The sequence below is a fragment of the Mustela nigripes genome, chromosome 1 (genome assembly GCF_022355385.1).
Source record: "Mustela nigripes isolate SB6536 chromosome 1, MUSNIG.SB6536, whole genome shotgun sequence".
Classification (NCBI taxonomy): Eukaryota; Metazoa; Chordata; class Mammalia; order Carnivora; family Mustelidae; genus Mustela; species Mustela nigripes.
In genome coordinates, this window is record NC_081557.1 from 118,744,529 (window position 1) to 118,755,721 (window position 11,193).

Here is an 11,193-nt window from a genome sequence, read left to right on the forward strand (position 1 = left end):
TCACAGCACTAATTACCACCTGCCATATATTTATTTGCTATATGTTTGTCTTTTCCTCACTAGAATGTAATGTCCATGAGAGCAGAGTCTTCTCTTTGCTCACTGCAGGAACCATGTGCTCACAACAGTGTCTGACACTGAGCACACACTTCATATTAATTAAATGAATGAATGAACAGAGGCCTTGTCCCCAAGATGCCTCATATTAATTGAATGAATGAACAGAGGCCTTGTCCCCAAGATGCCTCCAGTTTGGTAGAGGAGCAGATCAAGTCACCAATAGTGCTGTGTAAATGTAAGAACAACACTCAGGAGGCTGTGAGGGAAGAGAGGAAGGCACCCGGACCAGACAGGAATGGATGTTTGGAGAATATGACTCTGCAGAGACAGAGCAGAACTAAAAGGGGAGTCAGGGTCAGGGCAGAGAAAGAGGATGGAGTCTGGGTGATTAGCCATGTGAGACAAGTTGGGGAACATTTCTTCCTCTAAGAAGAAATGGGGGGATGATAAAAGAAAGACAAATACTATATAATTTCACTCATGTGGAATTTAAGAGCAAAGCGGATGAACATAAGGGAAGGGAAGGAAACGTAAAATAAGAAGGGAGGCAAACCATTAGAGGCTCTTAACTCTAGAAAACAAATAGGGCTGTTGGAGGGAAGATGGGTGAGGAGATGACATAACTGGGTGATGAGCATTAAGGAGGGCATGTGATGTGATGAGCACTGGGTTTTATACACAGTTGATCAATCACTAAACTCTGTACTGAAAGTAATAATACAGTGTGTTAACTAAATTGAATTTAAATTGGAAATAAAAAAGAATGGTAAGGTGGGGGTGTGGGGTCATAATGGAAAGTTGAGAAAGGCCACTGTAAGACATGATCCTAACTTCAATGTAGGAAAGAGACATGTGGAAGTTATCTTTAGGGTCAGGGGAGACATTATTCTAGGGAGAGACTTTTTTTAGACTAGTTTAATGGGCTTCTTTTGTTGTGCCAAGATGGCTTTTGGGGAATACTGGAGCAGAGGGCAGACGGCTACATAAATGGCTCTGCATAAAAAGTGGATAGAACATTCAGTATTTGACCTCAAAATGGGGGTTCTTACTGGCAGTGAAGAAAGTAGGCATGGCAGTTAGGTAGGCAATCAACCTCACCTACCCCAACAACAAAGCCTTTCTGCCTAGGAATAATAAAGCATTTCTTGGTATAAAAGAAGGGGCAGGGCCTTGCGTGTAGAAGAAGTGAAGAAACAGAGGACTACGAAGAGGATCTTGAAGAATAGGATACAATGAAGGAAGCTGGGACCCAAGAAGAGGGGCCACCATGAGAAGTCCTCACTGGTGGGGAAGGCGTGATGACCGAGGAGTTTGGCACACAGGGATGTGTCAGAGTCACTTTAAAGTGTCCTCCTTCACTGGGCTATGACATAACCCCAACTGCCCTTCTTTACCCCTGAAATCACAGACATCTATTATGTACAATGGTCTGGTTATGAAGAAATTAAGACCAATGTGGGGCAAAGAATGGTAACAGCTCAAAAGCTACCAGGTGAGAGAGTGGGAATTTAGCAGTTCGAAAGTTCTACTCCCACCAAATCCCTCCAGAGACATGGGGAAGGGGGGGCGTTTCCCATCAACATTGGATGCTACTGGATTCTGTTTACCTTCTTCTTTAAGAAGAGAGTGACCCCAATCTGATTTTTACTTTACAATAGTAGGGCATAGATAATGCTGTTGCTAAGGGTGAGGGGGGCATGAATGGAGTTTGGTCAGGTGGGGAAAGCAGAGATTTGGAAGAGCCAACTGTAGAGGATAGCCTTATATCTCCCAAACTGTAGAAAACACAATTTAAATAAAAGGACTTAACCACACTTGGTGAATACATATTAGTCCAGGTCTAAGTTTCCTTGAGAGCCTCTCTTGGAGAGGAGGGGGTCGTAGAGAGATCAAAATCCAGGGAAAGGTAAGTAGAGAGGAAAAATTTTAATCCTATGATCAGAGAGCCCAACTCCTATTATCCTGGTCAGAGGTCTGTTGAGACAGTGACCTGGATAAATTGGTGATTAATTGGAATAGCTAGAGTGAGGACTGACCTGACCAGAGAATGGCAGAAGCACTGAGGAGTATCACTGGATGCTCAGATAATGTTGATACGATGAGTTGGCAGAAACCTCAACCCACAGGAATGAGTGAATTCCTCCAGAAGCTTCCCACCCCTGAGTGTGGAAAAGAAAAAGGATGTGGCAGGATGGATCAGAAAGACAGTGACTGAAGTAACATCCCTTGAGCACTGGGTTGGAGGCAAAGTGATCAGGTGCCAGGAAAGGGGCAAAGGAATCTGAGGAGGGTGGCTAAGTTCTGGTGAGCATGAAGAACAGATATAGTGGGGGCGGGAAGAGAGAAAGGGAGCCAGAGATAGAAGACCATGGCCTGACAATGATCTCATAGAATTAAAATTTCCAGAACTAAGAATGTCCTGGGTGACCAGACTGAGGAACAGACATGGGTTTTCACAGTGCTACAACCTTCCCATTTCTTGACTCCTCTCCTCATTCCCTTTTTGAAACTTCATGCTCTTTTTTTATTCTTTTAATAAAATCATTCCTTTTCTTGGCCTATGCTGTTCTCCCCATAAAAAGCATAGTAGAGTGGGAGGCTGATACCAAGCAGCCTGAATCTAAATTCTGGCTCCATTGCATACCAGCCAAATGACTTTTGGAAAGTTAACCTTTCCAGAACTCAGTTTCTCTATTCAAAAAGTGTGATAATAATATCTACCCCATAGACTAGATGAATCAGCATGTCTTGAATATCAATGAATGCTGTACACTTTTCAGGTATTCAGTGAGCCAATACACACCATCTGAAATTTCTTCGTGTTGCTTATGGTCCAGAGTTGGCATGAAGAATCTGGATTTCAGTCAATGACTATTGCATTGGACAATGCCTGTTCTGACTTACTACAATTATCTGAGGAAGCCTGGAGTGACGATTAATTTTTATCAACTTTGCTGGGCTAAGGGATGCCCAGATAGCTGGTAAAATATTATTTCTGGTTGTGTCTGTGAAGGTGTTCCTGAAAGATACTCACATTCAAATCGGTAGACTCAATAAAGCAGATTGCCCTCCCCAATGTGGGTGGATGCTATCCGATCTGTTGAGGGCCCCCCAAAGATCAAGAAGGCAGAGAAAAGGTGAATTTGTTCTCTTTGTTTGAGCTGAGACATCCATCTTCAACTGCCACATCGGTGCTCCTCAGTCTTGGGCCTTTTCACTTATACCATCAGCTCCTCTGGTTCTCAGGCCTTCTGGCTGGGACTGGAACTACACCACCAGCTATCCTCACTCTCCAACTTGCAGATGTGGGGCTTCTCAGCCTCCGTAACTGCATGGGACAATTCCTTATAACCTCTTTCTATATATCTAAATCTCTCTATACTCTACTCATTCTGTTTTACTTGAGAACTTTGACTAATACACCTAGCTTTCAAATACAGAGTGATCTCCACTCTGCAGCCCACGTGTATGCACATCTGATTGGATTGAATCCCACACCTGTCAACCAGAGGCAAGCCTTGAGTGATTTTGTGGAACTGATCAGTCATGTTGATATTGAACGTACATTGCTTAAGTTGTCACCTCGTGAGGGCAATGCATTCTCAGTCCCCATCGTTTCTGCAGCTGGGTCTTTCACCTCATTAAATTCCAGTGAGGAAACCACCAAGTGTTAGGTCATGTAGTTCATTCCTGCCTCTAAGAAACTCTTCACCTAAATGTGAATATTCTTAGAAAGGATAGTTTTCTGCTCTCAGAGAGAGTGGATTTGATAATTCCAGGCTTCAGTAGTTCCCCAGAAGTGTTGCCAACATAAAGCCAAAACGATCAATTCAGTCTAAAGTCAGTAAGTGGGGCCCTCCAAGACTTGGTAGAGAGAATAGAAGGTGGATGGTTTTACCCATCAGCTGGTTCTTTTAGGCCTTTATACACCTAATTCCTATCTCATACAATGACACTCTATTTTCTTTTCTGATTTGTTCAGGGAGATGGGAACCAGACAGCCACCTCTCCCCTAGTGTCCCTGACTCAGGAATTGTGCTTCCATGGAGCAACCCCTGCCATCACAGGCTGCTTGTGGCCCACCCAGGTGGCTGGAATCAGGCGGGAGCCCTGGTGCTGGGAGGGTGCCCCTGAAAGCCCATGGGGGCTGTGTTTAACAGTCTTGAAGAGTGCACCCTTGGGCAGAGGGCCAGGAACAATCTGTGTAAACCACTAAGCTAATTATTCTTTCTGCAGATGGTGTCCCCCACTAATCCTCTCTTGGTTTGTCATAATCCAGTTCTTTTCTGAGGCGAGCTTCTGGGTGCCCGGCTTTTGTGCAAAAGGGCTATCTGCTAAAGCAGAGGAGATAGGGTGACTGCTTTGTGGGACTGGGGTTCTGGGCTCTTGAGCCAAGGAGAGTGGCTGCAACTACTGTCCAGAAGGCCACAAGCCCTGTGGCCCTAGGAGGCTGAACCAGCTTCAGAGAGTGGGGCAAGCATCCACACTGGCCTGACTTTCCACTGCTGGCTGTCTCCTTGGGGCTCAGATTGCTCAGAGGAGGTGGCCATGACCTTTTGCTCTGCAGAGGACGGTGAGTCTGTAGGTCTGTATCCCTTGGGGTCAGCCGCCCCAGGGGTAGAGTATCTTAGCTCTGAGAAGTCACAGCCAACAGGGCGGCCATTTCAGCCTGAGCCTCTGGGAGGGACGTCTTGAGTGGGATGCTTGTGGTGATGCAAGATTGGGTCTCTTACCCAGTCTGCTGGGCTGTTTGGAGTAGGTCATGTTTAAACACGGTGCTGCTGAGATTCAGGTTCCTGCTCGTTGATTTACAGGATATTAATATTATAGCCTGTCTGGTTCTCCCACCCATCCCGGGAGAGTGAACAATGCAGTCACTGGAGCCAGAGAGGGAGAAATCCCTCCTGAGGACCCTCCTCAGACTCTTAGAGTGGAGGGGGCACTGCCCTTCAACTTCTGCAAGGTGAAGATGGCCCATGGTGGGATGGTTCAGGGGTCACACTTGGTTCTCAGAGGATCAAGACTTCAAGGGAAGGCTATAAAGAGCCAGGGTGAATATAAAGATTGGCAGGGAAAAGGGTTAGGAGTCCCTAGGAATTACATAATTGATTTTTCTCTACTGGTTTAGAGTTAGCACTCATTCCTACGGAAGAAAGTGGGACATGGAGAGATTAAATTATAAAGGGCCACAAAGCCAAACCCAGTTTCTGCCTCAAACCTCTTTCCTCCTTGTTGCTCTTTCTATGGTCATTCCTGGATAAAGACAAATGCCATCCTCCTATCCCAGGTTTACTGACAAAGAGACTGAGGCTTGGGGTAGCTGGGTGATTTGCAGAGGGCACACAGTCAGCGAGGGCAGACTGGTTAGCCAAATCCAGTGTGACTGCCACTAATTGTCTCTGTGCCTCAGTTCTGTACCTTCCTGCAGGGCTGCACCTTACTGCCGACTCATCCCCTACTTGGAGGAGGAAGTCCACTCCATAGTGTGGGGAAGGGGGCACAAGCCACTGCCTGCCTGTTGTGTAACCATGGAGGAGGAGGCCTGAGAAGTGATCTGGTCCCTTCTCACAGTCAAGAAGTGCACCTCAAAGAGTGAGAATATCCTCTGCTAGGCTCAATTTCTAGAGAAGTACAACCTGCATCAGTCTCTATTTACCCTCTTAGATATACGGATGTCATCCAGAAATCCTCTTATTGCAGTGATGTAAGACAGGCCTGCTTTCCTTATTCAAGCTTGGGGGAAAGAGGAGAGCTGGTTGCCATTTTCAATACCTTCATGCTTCAATGTATGTTTGGCTATGTGCATGTAGGGGTGCATGTCTATATGTATGTGTCTGTGTGTGTACATGTCTGCATGTGTAAATGTACATGCCTATAAGTTGTATATAGGCGAATGGGTATTTCTTTGTGCATGTGTATGCACCTGGGTGTGTGTGTGCGCATGCTGATGCAGGAGAGCTGGAGGTGCTGAGACACCACTGGACTGGCAGTCAGAATGTCTAGACCTGCTCTGGCTGGCTGCCTGGTACTCCTGCTCTCTAGGTCTTGGTTTTCCATGTGGAAGGAGAGCTGGATGGACTAAAGGAGCCATTTCTTCTTTACAGGGCAACAGCCTATGCCTGCAGTGTTCACCCGCTTTCTCAGCTCCAAGCCAAATAACCCCAGTCCCTATAACCTTTCCCTGTAAAGCACATTTTCCAATCCTTTAATCATCTTAGTTATTTTCCTCTGAACTCCCTCCAAGATACCTATGTCATTGGATAAGTATGTCGTATAAATTAGTCAGTGAATCAATCTGTCAACAGTATCTCTTGAGCAACCAGCCTGTGGCTTGCAGGAGGTGCAGGGCTGATACAATCCAACCACACAGGAACAGAGTTTCCACTCTTTCTGTTTCCTTCAGACCAAGGGTTTGTTTGTCCAACAGTGGTCTGGGGCACTGTGGACATGCTGGGAAGATATTGTTCCTTTTAATACCACCATCTCTTGAAGGTCAGGGTTGTGCCTCAACATCAATATCTGAAAATGTTTAAGTAAACATTTAAGTGCACCTGCTTTGTTCAGAGCCATATGATAGGCATGTTAAGAGTTAGGAAATGAGCATGATGTAGTCCCTGACCACTAGGAGGAGAGGCAGGTGCAAGAGGTAGAGAGTAAAGGGTAGGTATGGAAGCAAAGAGGGATAAGTGTGTCCTAAGACAGAATTTGCAAATTTCAATGCTGCAGATAGGACATTGATATTCAATGTGGGCTGCTTTGAAAGCTTTTCTCTCAGATGCAGCATGGTCAATAATAAAGTGAAGTAGACAAAAGAATTCAGAATTTGGAGTACACCAAACCTTTATTTGAATAATGATTTCACCCTTCATTAGCTGGGTGAACCTCAGGCAAGTTGATTAAGGTTTCTGAATTTCAGGTTCCCTACATGGAAGAATAATACCTACTAGGAAGGATTATTTGAATTTAGTGACATCATATTTGTAAAGTGTCTGGTGCATAGTAGGTGACTGGTATTATAATCTCCCTTCCCCTGTCAATTCATTAAGGATCATTTGCTGAAAAGTCTTCAGCTCTTCTGGATGGATAAATGTTGGTCATACCACCAGTTGGGGTTCTAAGTTCTGCGAGTTGATTATATGAGTTGACCTTTCTGAGCCTGCTTCTTTATTTATAAACTTCTACCTCACAGGTCAGATTTAAAGGTAATAATTAGAAAAATTATGATGAGCAAAGCACTTCATAAACTATAAAACACAGTAAAACTACTAATGGCTTAATATTACCCATCAGCTTTAGCTTACTCACCCATAAAATGAGTATAATAATAGTAATTGCTATGAAGATGAAGTGAGATGACCAATATAAAAATAATTTGTGAAATTATAAAGAACTGTGGAATCTTGTTCTTATAACTTCCCTAAGCTTCAAATTCTTCATCCATAATACGACAGGATGGCCAATAGGTTCATCTTATGTGCCAACCTTGGTCATGTAATAGCTCATTATTTTACATGTGAATAGTGCAAATTTCTAGTTAATCCCTGCTGCTGTTGCCTTGGGTCCCATTGTCCCCTTTGGTCAAAGCTACACATTGGGCCACTGTTATATCAGGATGCTTCTGGCTACAAGAAACAATTCCCAGCTAAAAGTGGTTTTAAGGTAAGGGATTTGGTGTCTCATCTAACAAGAAGTCCAGAGGCAGGGTGATTTCAGGGTTGATTAGTTCAGTGGTTTGACCAAGTTAAGACTCTAGAATTCTCTTGGCTTTCTCTTCATGGTCACATGGTGGCTATAGCAGTGCCAACAATCACATCTACATAATGACAACAATCTGAAACAGGAAGAGATGAATCCCTTTTAATGTACAAAACAAATTCTTGGAAGCCTCTTATTTTCTAGGGTTGTATCACATGCCCTTTGATAGGGGGAATGGATTGCATGATTGAATGTGACTAGTCAATATTCAACCTGTGTGGCTGGAAGAGGCTCATGAAACACATGGTCACCCAATCAGGCCTCTGTTAGCAAGGGAGAAAGTCCACAAGTGCAAAGAAGGAGGTGACCAGCAACGTCTCTTTCCAACTAGAACCGGGTCCATAGGGCTTTACTTGCACACCTCTCCACAATGTTGTGAGGTTTTCCTGTAGCTGGGGTCACAGCTAGAAAAGCCCCCACCACAATCCTGAAAAGCAGTTTAAACAGATATTCACCACCCTTCATGAGAGAATTTGAGCTTTCTGGGAACCAGTGGGAGCAATCCAGCCTCCTATCTTGGCAGGAAGATTACTGGTCTAGAGGGTCAGGGCAAGATCATAGCCCTGTGGACTCAGCGGCCCCAGATTCTTTCCCAGGCAAAGTGCTTGACCCTGAGAATTGCAAATCAGCATCACAACATTACTACTGTGTGTGGTATTTCCTTCTGAATCTAGCATAGTGCTAGTACCTACAGCATGTGCCTGAAAAACACCTAAGGTGCTTAAGAAAGGCACTTTAATTGCCACAATTTAAGCAGTTCAATCAGCGAGTGGGTTTTTTTTTTTTTTAAGATTTTATTTATTTATTTGAGAGGGAGAAAGGGAGAACATGAGCAGGGTGAGGGACAGAGGGAGAAGCAGGCTCTCCACTGAGCATGGAACCCAAAGCAGGGCTCTATCCTGGAACTTCAGGATCATGACCTGAGCCTAAGGCAGACACTTCAGCAACTGAGCCACCCAGGCACCCCAAGAATGAAGTCTTTTATAGTGGAATAGGTTTTGATGGCATTTTAAGAAAATAATTTCTGAGGATTTAAAAAATCTCATTCTCTTCCTCTATAAGAGCTTTGTGAATCCATTGGAATGGTGGATACAGGGGCTTTCTGAGGGAAGAGGAAACCCCCGCCAGGTATCTATTCTAAGGAACAGGCTCGGGTCTAGACCCAGGGATGGCCACCCAGCTCTGAAAGGAAGCAAATCTGGGGAGGAATGGGATGGCCACAGCCCTCACTGCCCTGGATCCTCATGCTCATGAGGTGGATGCCCTTGTTCTTGAAGCTCCCTATTTAACTCCTATTAAGCGTTGTGGGAAAGTTATAAGGTTGAGATCCCCAAGGGTATCTCTAGGGGAGATATGTGTAAGATGGAGGAGGATAAACACTGAGAAGATAGAAGATTGTGTCTAATTCCCCTGTATGTATGGTATCTGTCCATGCTCAGCAAAGGTGATTTCTGTAAATGAGTTCTTACTTGGAAGTCTAGCACAAGAGCTGAATAATGGTAACGCCAAATGGACCTTATTTTTCTTCCATTTTGAAGGTCTCATTTTACTGGCAAAGACAAGGAAGTCACTTCAAATAAGACAAAGCACCGAGGGCTTTGGATGTCAGGGTCCATGCCTATCCCACCATTCTTTGTGACTTATCTTAAAAGCTTGGGAGATTTATATCAGATCTGTGCAGGATCAGGATGCTATGTGTACTAGATTCCAGAGCGGTGGTTCTCAAATCTATTTGTGGTGAAACTGCCTGAAGCCCCTCTAGGACAAGGCCTGGAAACTTACATTGAAAAACAACTAGCAGTCATTAGGCTGGCTACTTGTGCACTGTTGGTGGAAATGCAAAATGGTGTAGTTCTATGGAAAACAGCACAACAGTTCCTCAAAAAATTAAACATGCAATTACCATATGATCCAGCCATTTCACATCTGGGTATACACCCCAAATCATTGAAAGCAGGGTCTTGAACAGCTTTTTGTGCTCCTGTGTTTATAGCAGTATCATCCATTATACCCAAAGGATGGAAGTAACTCAAGTATCTACTAACAGATGAAAGCATAAGGAAAATGTGGTATACATATACAGACAAGGAAGTTCTGACATAGGTTACAACATGGATGAACCTGGAGGGTGTCATGCTAAGTGAAATAACCCAGCCACAAAAGGACAAATGCTGAATTATTTCACTTATAGTAGATTCCTAGAGGAGTCAAATTCATAGAGACAGAAATGGTGGTTCTATCAGAAATGGTAGAACGGTGGATGCTTGGGGCTGGATAAAGTGAGAATGGAGAGTTAGTGTTTAACACAGACAGTATTTCACTTTTGCCAAGATGAAGAGTGTTGTGGGTAGATGAGGGTGACGATTGCACAACAACGTGAGTGTTAATTTCATGGCACTGTACACTTATAAATTGTTAAGATGGTACACTTTATGTTATGTGTACTTTACAAAAACTGAAAATAACAGTAGCAGCAATGACAATGAAAAGATGCTTTCAGCTGTCACAGGTTAGGTTCCTTGGGAAGCAGAATCTGAGAGGCAGGTTAGAGTGTTGAAGTTTATTAGGAGGTGTCCTTGGAACAATCCCCATAGAGGAGGGGGAAGAAACAGGATTGACAGAGGGAAAAGTGGGCTGCCATGGAGTTTCAGTGGAAACTCAGACAATTTTGCAGGGAGTTCTGAAAGTAGACAGCTCTTTACTGCTGTCCCAACTTGGAGCGAGATGACCAGGTATTTATAGCTGGGCATGATCTGTCATTGGATGTGTGGCCTGGACAAGGCTATCTTCTGCTGAAGCAATTCCGAAGGGGGCTCAACTCTGATGTCTGTCATTTGAGAAGAGCAGATGCAAAGTGCCTATTAGCATAAGTACATACTTGGCTTCAACACCCATCCCTGAATCTTCTCAGCAATCTTCGTAGTACTTTCCGAGGAAAGCCTTATCTCCTTGTTCTGTATGTAGGACATAGAGCAGTTAAGTCACTTGCCCAGCCATGTGGCTAGTAAGTAGCTGAGCTGGTTTAGAACTCCAACCTCTTGTCTGAGTCCAGGGCTTGGTCCACACCTGCCACCTGTAGATGCAGACAACAGTGGCTCTGCCTTGGATCCTGAACATTAGAGGGTCTGGCCCTGGCCCACCTCCATCGATATCTCTTCCTAGGGGATGAAGATCCCAGAGAGACCAGCATATTTGTCCCACCTGGAGAACTCATTTTTCCCTCCCTTCTTGAGCAGATACTGGGGAGTCATGATTCTCTGGAAGTTACTAGGGCCTACATCACCTCTTCCCTGAGTCCATGCTCCCAAGGCTCCTAGTAAGGTATGCAAAATCCTTCAGTGGCTTGTAAGTGAAAGACAAGGTCTTCACATATCACCA